At 34.9% G+C, this 16,903-nt stretch overlaps 1 non-coding gene across 1 annotated transcript; it reads right to left on the bottom strand.

Annotated features, from left to right (window-relative positions):
• Positions 1 to 10,968: 10,968 nt before the first annotated feature.
• Positions 10,969 to 11,073, bottom strand: LOC116871833. Its single transcript, XR_004383530.1, has one exon. It is a non-coding gene; the product is annotated as a U6 spliceosomal RNA (small nuclear RNA).
• Positions 11,074 to 16,903: the final 5,830 nt, after the last annotated feature.

Raw genomic sequence — 16,903 nt, 5'->3', positions numbered from 1 at the left:
TAAATAATGAAATAAATATACTAGATCAGATAGGCACTTTTCTGAGGTTAATAGTGCAGAGGCAGGTGGAGATTGTGCAGAAAACAGTTTTACTGGATTCAGATTCTTTTATAGAATGATGATAATGAAAATACTATCTATAAGAATATACGAGATAACATGTGGAATAAAGTAATATAGCAAGCAGAGGAGATGTTCAAATCTTTAAATACTCCTATTCATAGAAATAAAAGATGAAAGTTAATTGAATATCAACTGAAAACTTAGAAAAGTAACAGATGAAAAGAAAAGACAGCAAGTAATAAAGGTAGAAGAAAGCTGTGAGTTAAAAAAACAAATAAAGGAGCCCCTGGGTGGCTCAGCTGGTTAAGCGTTGCCTTAAGGCTCAAGTCATGATCCCAGGGTCCTGGGATTGAGGCCCATATGGGGCTCTCTGCTCATCAGAGACCCCACTTCTCCCTCTACCTCTGTCTAGCACTCTGCCTACTTGTGCTCGCTCTTTCTCTGTCAAATAAAATCTTAAAATAAATAAATGGAAGGGACGCCTGGGTGGCTCAGTGGATTAAAGCGTCTGCCTTCAGCTCAGGTCATGATCCCAGGGTCCTGGGATCGAGCCCCACATCAGGCTCTCTGCTCAGCAGGGAGCCTTCTCCCCGTGCCCCGGCCTGTTTCTCTGCCTACTTGTGATCTCTGTCTGTCAAATAAATAAATAAAATCTAAAAAAAAAAAAAAATGGAAACAGAAATATATTGACAACTAATAAATAAATAGCAATACTTAAAATATATATAATAAAATATATTTAAATGAAAATATATATAGTATAAAAATTAAATATTTAAATTAAATATTTAAATATTATTAAATAAATATATATATCTATAAAAACATATATATCTATATAACTTTATATAGAGATATATACTTTTTTAAACTAACAAACCACTTACAGTAAGAAGCCTCTTGATGGTCCCCACCTATTGCATTTGTGTGGGGTCCCCATATTCTTTCATTGCTTTTCTTCAGTGTGAGTTAGATTTAGTAATTTGCTTCTAATAAATGTAGCAGGGGGAACGAGATGCCATTTCTGAGGTTAGGTTTGAGCATTACAGATATCAGTTGGGAAACACTTTTTCATGATCTCTTGGCTCACTTCTAAGGGAAGCCAGCTGCCATACTGTGAGTTGCCCTTTGAAAAGGCCCACAAGATAGCAAACTGAGGGAAGCCAACAGCCGACTCCCAGGGAAGAAATGAATCCTGTCACCAACCATTCGATAAGCTTGGAAGCTGATCTTTGTGTGATCAAGCTTTTAGATGAGACACAAAGCTTGCCAATACACTCCTTGCAATCTCATGAGATTATGCCAGAAGTATCTATGCTGGGTGATTCCTCAAAACAAATATTGTGAAATAATAAATGTTTGCTGTTTTAAGGCATCACATTTTGGCTTAGAGTTAACACATGACATAAAACTAATACACTGCTAGTGATCAACTAAGAATAAAAGAGGAAGAATAAAGAAAAATAAACAGAATAAGAAATGCCAAGGCACTATAACTAGTAACAGAAGTTAAAAAAGGGGGAGGGGGGATAAAGCAAATTAGTTAAACTTTTTTTTTTGCTTCGAGGAGATATGCTAATGGTACCAATATTTGAAGATTTTATCTATTTATTTGAGAGAGACAGAGATAGTGACAGAGAGCAGGAGTAGGGAGGAAAGGGAGAACCAGGCTCTCTGCTGAACAGGGAGCCCAATGTAGGACTCAATCGCAGTACCCTGGAATCATGACCTGAACCGAAGGCAGACACTTAACAAACTGAGTCACCAAGGTACCTGAAAACTTACATTTTAAATGTAGGTACTAGGCAAAATTAACTTACCTAAATTATAAAGCCTAATATTACTAATGATGGTATTACCTGACATATGCCTCTTGGTATGTTGTAACTTAAAGTACACAGTACCACACCCAATAAGCATTTTCTTTTAAATTTCTTTTCAGCGTAACAGCATTCATTGTTTTTGCACCACACCCAGTGCTCCATGTAATCCGTGCCCTCTCTAATACCCACCACCTGGTTCCCCCAATCTCCCACCCCCCGCCCCTTCAAAACCCTGATTGTTTTTTTTATGAGTCCATAGTCTCTCGTGGTTCACCTCCCCTTCCAATTTCCCACAACTCCCTTCTCCTCTCCATCTCCCCTTGTCCTCCACAAATAAGCATTTTTAACACATGTGTTTTACCTGGATCTTAGAAAGGGTTTAGACTAAATTCCACACTTCAGAAAGCATACAGTAGAGAGAGATGATTGCCACAGGCCATGTTCTCTCTGCCTCTCCCCAGTTACATGTTGGATGTACATGTTGGATATAATTTATCCATTTTTTTTTTTTTTTGTGGTAGGTTTCTTTCTCTCTCTCTTTCTTTCAACAATAAAATGACATTCTGGAGAAGATTAAATCAAGAATTTATCCAACTATCTACTCTACTTTCTCAGTTTCTATTGAACCTTTTTCTTAAAAGCACTAAGAGTTGGTTACTGGGTACCATATTGTCTTTGGTAACTTCTTCAAAGGCTAATGTTTTACTTAAATTTGAGACTTGTAGATTTGGGCAGCTTTGAGTAATGCTATATTTTCTATTATGTTTTTGGCTTTTACCATCCTGATAATGAATGATAAACTAATACAATTTTTAAAATCATGAAAAAGCACATTATTTCTACTGAGATACAACTCAGGTGGTAATTCCTGGAAGATTCTTGACTTTCACAATCTTTCCTGCCACAATGAAGTTTGTGAAATTGGAAAGGATTTTTGTTTGTTTGTTTGTTTGTTTTGTTTGTTTGTTTTTTCAGTCTTTTTAATTTTGATGTAAAAATTCTGGTCTTTTTACTTACAAAATATCTACATATTTGGACTATGTTATAGACTGAATTGTGTTCCCCTCAAAACTCATATGTTGAGGGCCTAACCCCCAATGTGATTGTATTTGGAGGGAGGGTCATTATGTGGTAATAACAGTTAAATAGGCTGTAAGGGTAGGGCCCTAATCCAATAAGACTTTCCTGGGAGCAGCAACTACAACTGCCATTAAGCTGAAACCTGATTCTCCATTTAAATTAATGAAGAAAACACAAAGCAATGTGTTCTTTGGTTTTATGCTTCCATGTGGAAGGAGTTCCCTCACAATTACCCTATTTCTACCTCTTCACTAACTTCTCTGTAGAAAAAAGTAGGTGGCCTACCTGATTGCAGAGTTTTGGAGTAATTTCTTAGAATCCCTGGCTCAAATTTTGTTGTTGTTGTTGTTTTGTTTTGTTTTTTACTTTGTCTTTGGTATTAGTGTCCCTGTCTAGGATAAACCTCCATTCTTCTGTTTTCTCCATGTTCTAAATTTTACACACATTATCTACCTGGTAGGGCAGCCTCTGTGGTCCAGATCAGACTGGATACGTCTACCTATTTCTGGGGTATAAACGTAGCAGATGATTTGGCCATATCCTATTGAGGTTTGTTTGTTTAACTTTGCTAGGAAGAAAAAAAAAAAAAAAGGGTGATAATTGATTTTTCATTTTCTGCGTTAAGCTTACCTGTCAATTTTTTCCAGCTTGAAAGAGAAAGAGGACTATGGAGAAGTCATATTAACATCATTGCTAGCTTTCAATTTTTTTAAAAAATCCTAATTAATGTTCTTCAAAATAAAGTGTTCCCTCCCATGAGAATGTGGGAAAATTCAATAGTGAGTATAAAAATAATATTAGAATTTCTATTACATTTATCTAAAATATGAAAAATAAACATTGTTATATTAGTGCTTAAAATAAGAACAGTTTTTCTTTAAATTATGTTATTTATTCATTTGAGAGAGAAAGACCATAAACAGGGGAGAGGGGCAGAGGGAGAGAGAGAAGCAGGCTCCCCACTGAGCAGGGAGCCAGACACTGAGCTTGATCCCATGACCCTGAGACCATGACCAGAGCCAAAGGCAGACATTTAACTGACTGAGCCCCCACAAGTGCCCCAGAAAAAACAGTTTTGTGTTTATCCATATGATAAATAACCACTGGACAACTATTATAGGCAGGCACAGTTTAGGTTCTAGGAAACCAGTGATAAAAGAAATAGGCAAAGACTCATCGTTTAAAAGATCTGTGTTGTGTCCAAGTTTCACATAAAGGGAAATAAACAATTGAGGTATAATTTAATTTTATATTTTGATAAATGCAATGAAAGCTAATAAAGCAGTGAGAGTAGATAGAACATGGTAGACGTATGCTGACAAAATTCTATTTCATTTAGCAGAGGCCAGAGTGAGTAAAGAGGTTACCTATAAGAAGGGATCTTGTGACATCAAAAGTCATGGCACACCTGAAGAAAAGAAAAATGCTAGAACATAGAAGTGGTGGTGGTGGGAGGTAAGAAGTAAAAGGGGAAGCCAGAAGAAGAGTCAGATCATGAGAAGTGTTTTGGCATGGGTGGGATTTTGGATGTTAGTCAAGTGATAGGTCATTAGAGGCTTCTGAGTAGGTGAGGTGATGACACAATCTGATTTACTTTTAAAAGGATCTCTCTGGCTCCTGCTGGAGAAAAATAAAAATGTATTAAGGAAAGTTCTCCTTTTATTTTTAGTGCAAACATTAAAAAAAAAAAAGTTTGAAAGCCACTGATCTAAAAAATAAATGAATGTTTCAATTTTTTATGCTTTCTCTAATGAGAAAATAAGCTCAGATTTTTAAAAATGATGTCATAGAACTAATATAAAACCAATATCAAATAGAAATACCATGGGCTTTAGGGTAAAACCAAACTAGAAATTAATTCCAAATTGGTCTCTACCTAATTGTGAATCTTCAGGTAAGTTATGTGAGTTATCAGAGCCTCCATTTCTTTGTGAAATTGCAAAGATAATTATTATCCTGATTGTTTTTGTATGAACTGGAGCTATGCTTATTGCATCTAGTCCTGATCAAGAAATCAATATATATCATTTCTCATTATTATTGGTGGCCAGATATGTTGGACAACCCAAAATGAAATAATAACAACAACAACAACAAAAACAAAACAAAACAAAACAAACAAACCCACCTAATTTTGTCAAACTCTGTTGAGAATTTCCAGATCTCCAGATGTCCCAACTGCTTAATATAGTAAGGGCAGAGGATAAATAGAACTGGAATGTACATTGACAGAAAGGTGAGAAATAGGGCAAGGGTAAAATAATAAAGATGACAACCATATGGTCATTAAAAGATAAGTTTTCCCACCTGTCACTTTCTGTATTTGAAAAAATCAGTCATGTCAATTCCAACAGGCCCTTGGAGACAATAAAGTACCCCTCCCACTCCTACAACAGATAAATGAATAATTTTATCAGACTATTCAATATTATTCAAGTCTAAAATTACTTTCAAGTGAAGTGATCATTTATTTGAGGCAAAATACTCTGGTTTTGTTCCAATTATCCAGTTAGTAGCCTTCATTCTCCACACTACTTCTCACGTCTTGACATCAACTCAAATTTGCCATCCAGGGTTCGGTTTTTTTTTATGCTCCTTTCTGTACAATTGGAAGATACAAACTCATTCCCCTATAACTTTGTTCTTTTCCATTCCACTGATTTTTCCCTTTGGTTTTAATGGATCTTAAGCTTGCTTATGTTCATTTGTTTTCTTTTTGCCACTAGTAACCTTGATGATATACTGTTATTTCTGAGAATGATCTGTTTACTGGGGCCTTATTGTTGCAGAACAAAGTTAAGAAACAAGGCATATAGAAGAGAGAGAGCGGTTGAGGGGGACGTTCAGATTGAGAAGAATGTCCCTTTAATCCTTAGAAAACAAAGTGGCAATAATCTTTTTACTTTTTTTTCAAATATAGAAAAGAAAGAGATAAGATTCAAAAATGCAAAAACAAGACAAGCCATAGCCAATAGATATATTTGTGATCTGAAATAAATTCTGTAGCATGCTTCATTATCAAATATTAGTTCTCTAAGCAATGACCACAGTAATCAGATAATTTCCAAAATTTCACACACAATTGCCATGTAAACCATGACTAATGATATCAGTAAAGCCCTTTTCTTTCATATGCCCTGTGTGCATATGTGTGGGGGGCATGAGTGTGTGTAACCCATACAGAAACACATATAAGAACATACGTCCCTTGAGGCCCCTCTGTGGCTCAGTCCATTAAGCATTTGACTCTTGGTTTTGGCTCAGGTCGTGATTTCAAGGTTGTGAGATAGAAACCTGCGTTGGGCTCCATGCTCAGTGCAGAGTCTGCTTGAGATTCTTTCCCCCTCCTTCGCCCTCCGCATCTGCTCCTCTCCCCACTGGTGTTCTTTTGAAAGAAAGAAAAAGAAAGAAAGAGAAAGAAAGAAAGAAAGAAAGAAAGAAAGAAAGAAAGAAAGAAAGAAAGAAAACGTGTATTTCTCTGAATGACTTGATATGGTTAAATGAATATTTGATCATATAATTCATTGTATGTGCAACATGATCCAAATAAAAATTGCTAATACGTGTTCAGATGAGCATTTCCTGAAGCATATTCTGCAGAATTATTGCCCCACAAACTGATTGATAAAAATGGTTTCTGTGATCCATTGCTTTTGAAAATTATCTGTCCAGGTATTTAGGTTTTTTCACATGCCTTATATAGACATTGGCAAAGACTATAAGATAGAATTATTCTAGTAAAATATATATAACACATATAATATATTATAATGTAGTATAATACAAGCAAAAGCTATTTTTAGTTAGCATTGTTGCACATTTGATACATTATTGTTTCTTATGGGGAGTGGGTTTATTGAATATGTGTTATATCCCAAACACTTTTCCAGTTCTGTAGATATTGCAAGTCCTAAAACCCCAGGCCCCAAAGATATCACAATCTAGTTGAGAAAACTATCATTTATCAATAATTATTAAATAATATCATAGAACTTAGCTCCACAGGGAATATTAAGGAGGAGGGGAGTAGGTGGGGAAGGGGGCTATGTGATAATTCACTTAACAGATGAAATAATTGTGTTGGTATTAAAAGATAAATAGATTATTATGAAGTGAATTTAGTTATATTGAAATGTGACCTATATTTTCTTCCAGAAACATAAACTGGCAGATTTTCAACATTTTTAAAATGAACTGAACCACAGTGAAGTCCTCCTGCTCATTCTGACCATCACAATAAGAGATGCAAATCTCTGCATGAGGCTGCAGTACTTAGGCATTGACGACCAGGACGGCTGAAGGACCCAAATCAATACTGCTGTGATCCACTGGAATTTTACTTTCCAGTCTAGAGAAAGGGCACAGTCAATCTCATTATAGTGGCTTGCTAGAGAAAGAAGCTGAACTGTGAAATAAACTCACGATGACTATAGTACTCTCCCCATGGAGAGATTTGCATCACAAAAACAACCTCATCACTGGTCTTGTCATTATTCATATTGGTGGTGTCAGCAGAGAAAACAAGAACTGAATGTCTAAGAACAATAAACTTCTGATTTACCTTCACTTCAGAAAGAATTTGTGTTATGTCCTAAATTAGAGGGGGAAAAAAGGAAATCAGGAATAAATTTTAATAAAAATCATTTATATTGGAAACCACATTGAGTTTTAAACTTCTCAGCAGAGCTTATATGATTTTGTATGGATATGTTTCATACACATATGTGGTCACACACCTTCTTTATCTGCAAGTAAAATTTTAACAAGTTCCATTGTTTTTCTCTTCTTTACTATTCCTAATTCTACTATTTCATACAAAAAATAAATGAAATTAAAATGACTATTTTTCATTATTTTTTAAAAGAATTACCCTCTTTGTATTTCAAATTCTTTAGGACATGGGACACCTGATTTAGCAGTTATATCTCTTTCAGATAGCCAAATAAACAGACTTGCACAGCCACTGAAACTAACTTTTGGAAGGTAGCTATGCTCACCACTATACCACCAATGCAAACTAACTTTTGATAAACATAAGATTTCTATAATGCCTTTGGCCTTTCTGTGATATATTTGCAAATAAATGAATCTTTTAAAAAAAATGTTGATCCTAGAATTCACTTGTATCCTTGGACTTTTTTTTTTGGAGTTTTACATTCAGGAGTTGCACACCTATAGAGTCCAGCTCTAAATAGGTGAAAGAAGAGGTGATCAGGTATGGAAAGGAACACTGTCTGAAGAGATAAAGGGTGACTGTAATTTACTAGTTATTACCTTAAAAATGAATATATGACTACATGACAAGTGACTTCCAAAAGTTGCACTTTCCCAGATGTCAAGGTATTTTCTCCGTTAAGAATCATTTGCCAGTTGGTCTTTGCTATCACATTTCTATTAAATAACATGTTTTCTTTGACCACACTTGTTTATCAGAGCAGAAATGTTTCTCTAAAACCTTTTGCTCTCTGGTGATATTTTTATTCACATGAAAATTTTATTGCTTGTTTTGTTTTGTTTTGTTTTTGTTTTCAGAGCATTTGTTTCTTTTGTAGAAAGCATTAAGAAAAGACTTCATTTCCATGTGCTTATAAAATAAGCAAATGTCCTTACACAATTAGGTGTTGTAGTACTAGGCAAGAAGTAAGACAAGCCACTGTGTTTATGCTTCCTTCTAGTATAAGACTGAGAGAAGTTTCAACAGGATGAAACAGAACCCACTGCCAAGGACTGGGAGGGAGGTTTGGACTTACATAAGAGGGAATAGGCAGCTACCTGTAAAACGGGCTTTGAAAGTTAACAGAGAAGGCCAACTGTACAAATTAATTGCCTTTTGGCAACAGGACAATATTTCAGAACCAATTCCGACCAATTCAATTTTCTTTTGTCATTGGATGATTAGATACATCCATCAATATGCAAATAGTGACTGTGTTGACAAGTACTGATTTTTGGAAGTTTATACAGTGAATGAGTAACTTTATTGAGTTTATCATTAAGGCTTTTCCAGAATCAAAGATAGATGAAAGCCAGGTTCCTGAAAGATTTGAACATAAGTGGAGAGAGCACTGTGGAGAATGAAGTTTCCTTAGAGAAGTAGGGCTGGTTATCTTGGTCATACTGCAGCAGGATTCATTCATACTGGAGCAGACTTCAGCTGGGAGTGAAGCTCACTCTCATTGAAATGACAGAAAAGGACAAGGAGGTTGAAAACATTTTTTCTACTTCACTTAATACACACAAAACACTAAAATACTTACCATAATCCTAAATCCTGATTTTTTAAAAAAGATTTTATTTATTTATTTGACAGACAGAGATCACAAGTAGGCAGAGAAGCAGGCAGAGAGAGAGGAGGAAGCAGGCTCCCCGCAAGCAGAGAGCCCAATGCGGGGCTGGATCCCAAGACCCTGGGATCATGACCTGAGCCGAAGGCAGAGGCTTTAACCCACTGAGCCACCCAGGCACCCCTAAATCCTGATTTTTTAATTTTTTTTTTCTCTCTCAACAATGCTCTGGCACAAAGTATTAAAACAGTTCTGTGAAACTATGTGTTGTTGTTACAACAAAGACATCAAGTCCATTCACTGAATCTCGTCATAAAAATAGACACAACTAAAGAATTATTTTAACACAAAGTAATAGAAATCGTCAGGCTATGTTTGCACACTAAAACACAAAACATCTTAAATCTTCAATGTCTGATAATCTCTCCAGTCATATATGGTTTCTTGAAGAAGAGAGAAAAAATTCTGCCCAGCTATCCAGTCACAAGAGTTAACAGAAGAATGACTCCCTGTGTTTCAGGCTCTACTGTCACCTCATGACTGTGAATTGGTTTTTATTTGCCTCATATAAATAAGATGATCCATTAATTACTCTCTGTTACTTGCATCTAAACAACTTCATTCTTCTAAATGGGTTTGAGATTAAGGAGAAGTGGAAGGAAGGATTTGGGAAGAAAGAAACTCAGTTTCTTTTTCATAGAGCCACCTTTATATTTTCCTTTACATTAATTTGTGCATTAATGGATATAATTATTCTTGCCACCCATAAGCTAAAGCACCATTAGGTGCATTATAAAGATGATAATCTTTTTTCCAAAGTGGGACAGGAACACTAGGGAATATTAAAACCCTTAATCCTTCACGAGTTTGAACAGGATACTATTTGAGTTTCTAGAAGGAGACACCAATTATAGCATTATGTGAAAACAACACATGATAACAATACATAATTTAAAATAAAATGTATATCAGTTTAGATCATGGATTGACTCTATGGGCAGAGAGAGTATCAGCAACTTATTATATGTTTCTTATTTTTCTTTATTGAGGTGACGATTTCTTCAAGCTTGTACTATAGGGAGAATTAAAATGAAATTATGCATGCAAAGTACCTAGTACATGGTAGATTTTCAAAGGTATTACTTTATTTTCACCTTTCCCAAGACTTGCTTTTGATCCTCAAAATGGTTCAAAAATCTCCTTACTGGCATGGATCTTCCATATTGTCTTTGATAATAAATTAGATCTATTTGATAATCTACTAGATCTATTGAGGGATGTCATATTATTTTTGGAAAATAGTCCAGAGCCTTTGAACTACTTTGTTCAATTTATAGTTGTAATCAATAACATTTATGGAATTGTGATTCCTTTCAGTCTGGAAGATATTTTTGTGGGGGAAGCTGTGTTAGGTGTTAGGTGTTTCCTATTAGAATCTGTTTCTACATTTGTTTTATGAATTTCAATCATTCTGTAGCAGATATATTTAATAATAAAGCAAACACTTATTTAGCATTTACCAAAGGCCAAGCACTATCCTAAGAGAAATTAACTTATTTCATTTTCCAAAGTCCCACAACAAAGGAAATATTGTTGACCCAATGTCACAAATAAGGAAACAGATACAGACATGGCAGAAAATTCATATAAATTGCTTAGAATCATTCACCTAGAATTCTACTTAAGTGTAAAAGCTCCAGAGTCAACTTTTTCTGTTTTTCAGTATGGAATGCTTCACAAATGTGCAGGGACATATTTGTGCAGGGTCCATGCCAATCTCTGTATCATTACAATTTTTGTATATCTGCTGAAGAAGTGAGCACCAGAGTTCATCCTCTTAAACACTCATACATTTCCCTTCCCCTTCTCTACTTTTCTGCCTCTTGTAACCATGCACATGGAACCACATTACTAAAACATAGCTTCCCCCACAAAAATATCTTCCAGACTGAAAGGAATCACAATTCCATAAATGTTATTGATTACGACTATAAATTGAACAAAGTAGTTCAAAGGCTCTGGACTATTTTCTAAAAATAATATGACATCCCTCAATAGATCTTTATAGCTTTTTTTTAGGTGTTATTTATCTTAACTTACAGAGTATTCATTTAACAAAATAGTTCATGCAATTAAAAAACATAAATTTAATATGTTAAAATAGGATTACTATATAATTACCACTTCTTTATACTCACATCATTTTATTATTTTTGCTTTTACTGGTATTATGTACTGAAAGATAAGGTAAGAAACATAGTGTGATTTATATGGAAAACAATACGAGTTGGATGTAACATCTGTTCATATCAGAAGTATTCAGGGTGAAAGAACAAGTATAAATATGAAATGTGTAAATATGACTTTTTACTTTTCTCATGGTCTTATATAAATAGACATGATATGACTTGGCATCTTATACTTGAATGATGTTTCCTTGTAATTCTTTCCAGATTTCAGTATTAAGAAAGACTCACACTGTCAAATTTTACAGACTGTCCTTTTAAATCCATATGGAAGTAACTGACTCATATAGCCGTATCAGCACTGATTCCAAATGCAGCAAGTATTAAATACCTACAGTGTGGAAATGAAAACTTTATTTTTTTCATAAAACACATTTTCTCCTTTATATAAGGGTTAAGATTTCATGAAGAACCATGAGAAATATAGGGGCACTTGGGTGGCTCAGTAGGTTGGGCCTCTGCCTTCAGCTCAGGTCATGATCTCGGGGTCCTGGGATTGAGTCCCGGGTCGGGTTCTCTGCTCGGGTGGGGGGTGGCCTGCTTCCCCCCTACCCCCGCCTGCCTGTCTGGCTACTTGTGATCTCTGTCAAAGAAAGAAAGAACCATGAGAAATATAAATCCTTATTTACTAAAACCTATGTGTTTTTACCTGTTTGTGACTTTGCCTGGTACATGGCAGCCACTCAATTAATGTTATTGATGATTGAGTCAGAACTTTAGATACCTCCATACATTGGGGATAGTCTATACCTTCATACATTCTACAACTATTCATATACATCAGCTAAATGCATATATCTCTGAAATGTAGTAGTGTCATCTAATCTTTCTTTTCTTTCTTTTTTTTTTTTTTTTTAAGATTTTGTTTATTTATTTGACAGAGAGGGAGAGATCACAAGTAGGCAGAGAGATAGGCAGAGAAGAGGGAAGCAGGCCCCCTGCCAAGCAGAGAGCCCTATGTGGTGCTTGATCCCAGGACCCTGAAATCATGACCTGAGCCAAAGGCAGACGCTCAACCCACTGAGCCACCCAGGCGCCCCTAATCTTTCTTTTTTTTTAAGTTTTTATTTAAATTCCAGCTAGTTAACATACAGTGTAATACTAGTTTCTGGTATATAATTTAATGTTACAACACTGTTTTCTTACATTATAATGTTCAGTGATACCATTTCTTTTGCCACTTCAATCACTGCTTTCTTCCCTTAAGGAAATGCCAGCATTTTAGGTTCACAGCAGTATTGAACAGAAGGCACAGAGATTTCCAATATTCCCTGCTTCTACACATGAAAAGCCTTCCCCAAGTCAAAATTCCCTGTCAGAGTGGTTCACTTGTTACAATTAAACAGTTTAATTAGACTTAATTTTTGGTGTTGTACATTTGGACAAATGTATAATAAGGTATAGCCACCATTACAGTATCATACAGAGCAGTTTCACTGCCCTAAAAATCCTCTGTGCTTTGTTTATTCTTCCTCTGACCCATCCCAATCCTTAGCAACCATTGATCTTTTGACTACCTCCACCACTTTGCCTTTTCAAGAATGTGGTATGGTTGGAATCATACCATAGGCAGCCTTTTCAAATTGGCTTCTTTCACCTAGTAATATGTAATTAAGTTTCCTCCATGTCTTTTCAAGGTTTGAAAGCTCATCTTCTTAGCAATGAATAACATCCCATTCATTGTCTGGATGTACCACCGTTTATCTGCTCACCTCCTGAAGGACTTCTTGATTGCTTCCAAGTTTGGTCAGTTATGAGGAATGGTTCTGTAAACAGCTGTGTGCAGGTTTTTGAGCAGGCACAAACACTCAGCTCCTTCGTGGCTAGCCCATTTTGCATTTCACCAGCAATGAATGAGACTTCCTACCACTCTGCATCATTGCCAGTATTTGCTACTATGGACGTTCTGGATTTGAGTCACTCTACTGCATATAGTGGCATCTCACTATTGTTTTAATTTGTATTTCATTGAAAACATGATGTGGAGCATCTTTTCATAGGCTTATTTGCCCTCTATATATATATCTTCTTCGGTGAGATACCTATTAAGGTCTTTGGCCCTTTTTTTGTTTGTTTGTTTTTTAAGTAGGCATGGAGCCTAACACAGGACTTGAACTCAAGACCCTGAGATCAAGACCTCAGCCGAGGTCAAGAGTTGGACATTGAACCAACAGAGTCACCCAAGCACCCTCTTTAGCCCATTTGTTAACTGAGTTGATTGTTATATTTTTATTGAATTTTAAGATGTTTTGTGTGTGTGTGTGTGTGTGTGTTGCTGTAGAAAATAGAACTTTATCAAATGCAAATAGCCCTTATTAGTCTATGTCTTATCTTTTCTTTTTCTTGACAGTGTCTTTCACAGAGTAAAAGTTTTTAACTTAAATTTAGTCTAGCTTATCAATTTGTTCATTTATGGATCATATATTAAAAAACCATCACCAAACCAATGGCACTTAGATTTTCTCTTCTTATTTGCCAGGAGTTATATAGTTTTTAATTTTTCACTCGAGTTTTGTTTAATTTTTTGTGAGCTATGTAAGGTTCATGTCTAGATTTATTTTTTGGCAGATATCCAGTTCTTTCAGCACCATTATTGAAAAGACTATTTTTTCACCACAATATTGCCTTTGCTCCTCTGTTAAGTATCAGTTAACTATATTTTTAAATGTTATCTTCAATTCCATTTTTGGGGGAACAAAAATGATAAATATAAGTGGAATCTCCTTAATATAAATTACAACATCCTATCACATATTATATATCAAAAAATACAAAATGCCATAGTACTAATGTTAATAATTTCGTAATTCATGTATTTCTTAATATAATTTCCAGTCCCTATTCTTCTTGTTATTTCTGCCTTTATGAACATTTCTTTCATATCAGAGATTATTCTGTGAAACATTCTTTATATGCAGAGATATTACTTAATAAATATACTATAATTGTGATTATTTAAATTAGTCTGTATCTGACATTATTTTAATATAATGGAGAAACTTCCATCTGTCCTACCTTAGGAAAATCAGAGCTTATAAAACAGATAATACATGAGATGATGATGGTTATAATTCTTGTTACAAAAGAGTTCTTTCCTTACAAACAAACAAACAAAAAAAGTCATGCTTTCCCTATAAATAGCCAGTTTGTAATTCTCTTCCTTTTTTTTTTTCCACAAATTTTGAGGGAATATGTCTATAGAAACATGGAAAAACCATTTGTAATCTTTGAGCAAGTGTTAATTTTATGTGATCCATATACTTCCTTTTCACATATGGATGATAGTAATAATACCTACCACATAGGTTTGCTATAAGAATCATTTAATACAGTCAAAGTGCTTAGAATAGTGTCTAGCATATGGCAGCTTACAAATATTATTTTTATTCATAGTATTAGTATTATTTTGTTGACTTATTTTAGTATTATGTGATAGAATTAAATCTTAAAACAATCTCTGTGCTTGTAATAGGGAGAAATACCATGTCTGACTTTATACTGCTTCTATTTCCCTTGTTTCTGTGATATATAGCTTAGAAACTTCTACTTAACCTCTGCACACAGATGTGTTAGAGAGATTTGCAAAACCTGCTTTTTACCTGTTATCTGCCTCACCTGAGGAGATGAGGAATTACATACAGAAATGACTATTCTATTTTTAAGATTTACAGGAACCACATAGCCAGATTCCTACAGGCAAAATCATTTGACCAAGACCAAAGAAGTTACATGACCTTCCTTGGCTGTCTACAGATGCCACTCACCTTTTGACTCCAACCTCCTTACTTCCTCCTTTGGCTAACATAAAAGAAGCTAACATTTCATGTTGAGAAATGACAGTTCCTTGGAACAATAGTCTATCATCTCCTAAGTTCACTGGTTTTTGGAAAAAAGTCCTTTTCCTTAACCCAATATCTTGCCTCTTGACTTAATGGCCTGTTAGGAGTTGAGCCAGAACAAGCTTGGATTTGGCCACATGCTTCCTGCACAGTGCATTTAATTCATTGTAGTATGTTATATTACCAAAAGCTCTCCATAACTCAGTGAGTCAATTTGGTAGAGGATAAAATGGTTACAAAAAAATAAAATAATGCTTAAAATTATTTCTTATTAAAAAAAGCTATCAAGCATAAACCAATTTCTTATTAATCTGGATTCTGGTAGCTTTCATATACTAATTTCAAGTTTTTATCCCTTCTTCTCTTTTTCTATAATTCAGTGAAATCAATTACTCTCCTCACATGCTGCTCTGTTAATTTAATTCATAGTCACAAAAAATTTAAGTTATTCCTAGTTAAAGAAACTAGAGTCCTATATTCTATATTTAATATAAGTGGTTTTTTAATGATCATTTCCTTTAAAAATGTTTATCCCCAAATGGTTATTCAGTTATTCAATAAGATAGCTCACAATTGCTCTCTGCTAACAATGACATGTTAAAGGGCCTCCGGCTTAGATTCTGAGGAATTTATAGTCCGTTGTAGAAAATGAACAACCCATTTATTCTGTTTGTGAATGAGCAAACTATAGCAATATGAATGTTGACATTTACACTGGGCATTGAGGAATAAGAATTGTATTTGTAGGGGCACCTGGGTGGCTCAGTGGGTTAAAGCCTCTGCCTTCAGCTTGGGTCATGATCCAAAGGTCCTGGGATGGAGCCCCACATGGGGTTCTCTGTTCAGCGGGGAGCCTGCTTCCCCGCCCCCCGCTGCCTGCCTCTCTGCCTACTTGTGATCTCTCTCTCTCTGTCAAATAAATAAATAAAATGTTAAAAAATTTTATTTGTATATATATCTTGGGTCTGTTTAAGTTAATTTGACTTAATATTGCTAAATAATGGGCAATAAAATAAATATTAAGAAAGAAAATAGAAAATTTAAATGAAAGGGAAAAGAAGGCAAGATTTTGTAATATTGGTACTTAAAATACATGTTATAAGATCTTTTATATTCACTAGATTGTCAGGTATGGTAGTTAAACAAAGTGGGAAATAAAACCAGTGATAAATATAAAACTGGTATCTGAGACGAAACAAAAGCATTCCATAAGTCATCAACTTACCAACTTTGGAATATATAATATGCATTAAATCTCTGGAATTTATTCATCCTTTAACTGACTGTTTATACCCTTTGACCAACAGTTCTCTAATTCCTCCCACACACTCCCAGACCCTGGCAAACACCATTCTTTCTGTTTCTGTGAGTTTAGGTTTTTTAGATTCCACATATAAGTTATATCTTACAGTATTTGTCATTCTCTGTTGACTTACCTCACCTAGCATAATGAGCTCAAGATCCATCCATGTTGTTACAAATGGTAGGATATCCTTTTTTCTCATAGTTGAGCAAGATTCCAATATATATGTGTGTGTGTGTGTGTGTACACACACACACACACATAT

The sequence above is a fragment of the Lontra canadensis genome, unplaced genomic scaffold (genome assembly GCF_010015895.1).
Source record: "Lontra canadensis isolate GAN:19392208 unplaced genomic scaffold, GSC_riverotter_1.0 scaffold1, whole genome shotgun sequence".
NCBI classification, from domain to species: Eukaryota; Metazoa; Chordata; class Mammalia; order Carnivora; family Mustelidae; genus Lontra; species Lontra canadensis.
This window is presented reverse-complemented; position numbering and strand designations above follow the sequence as displayed.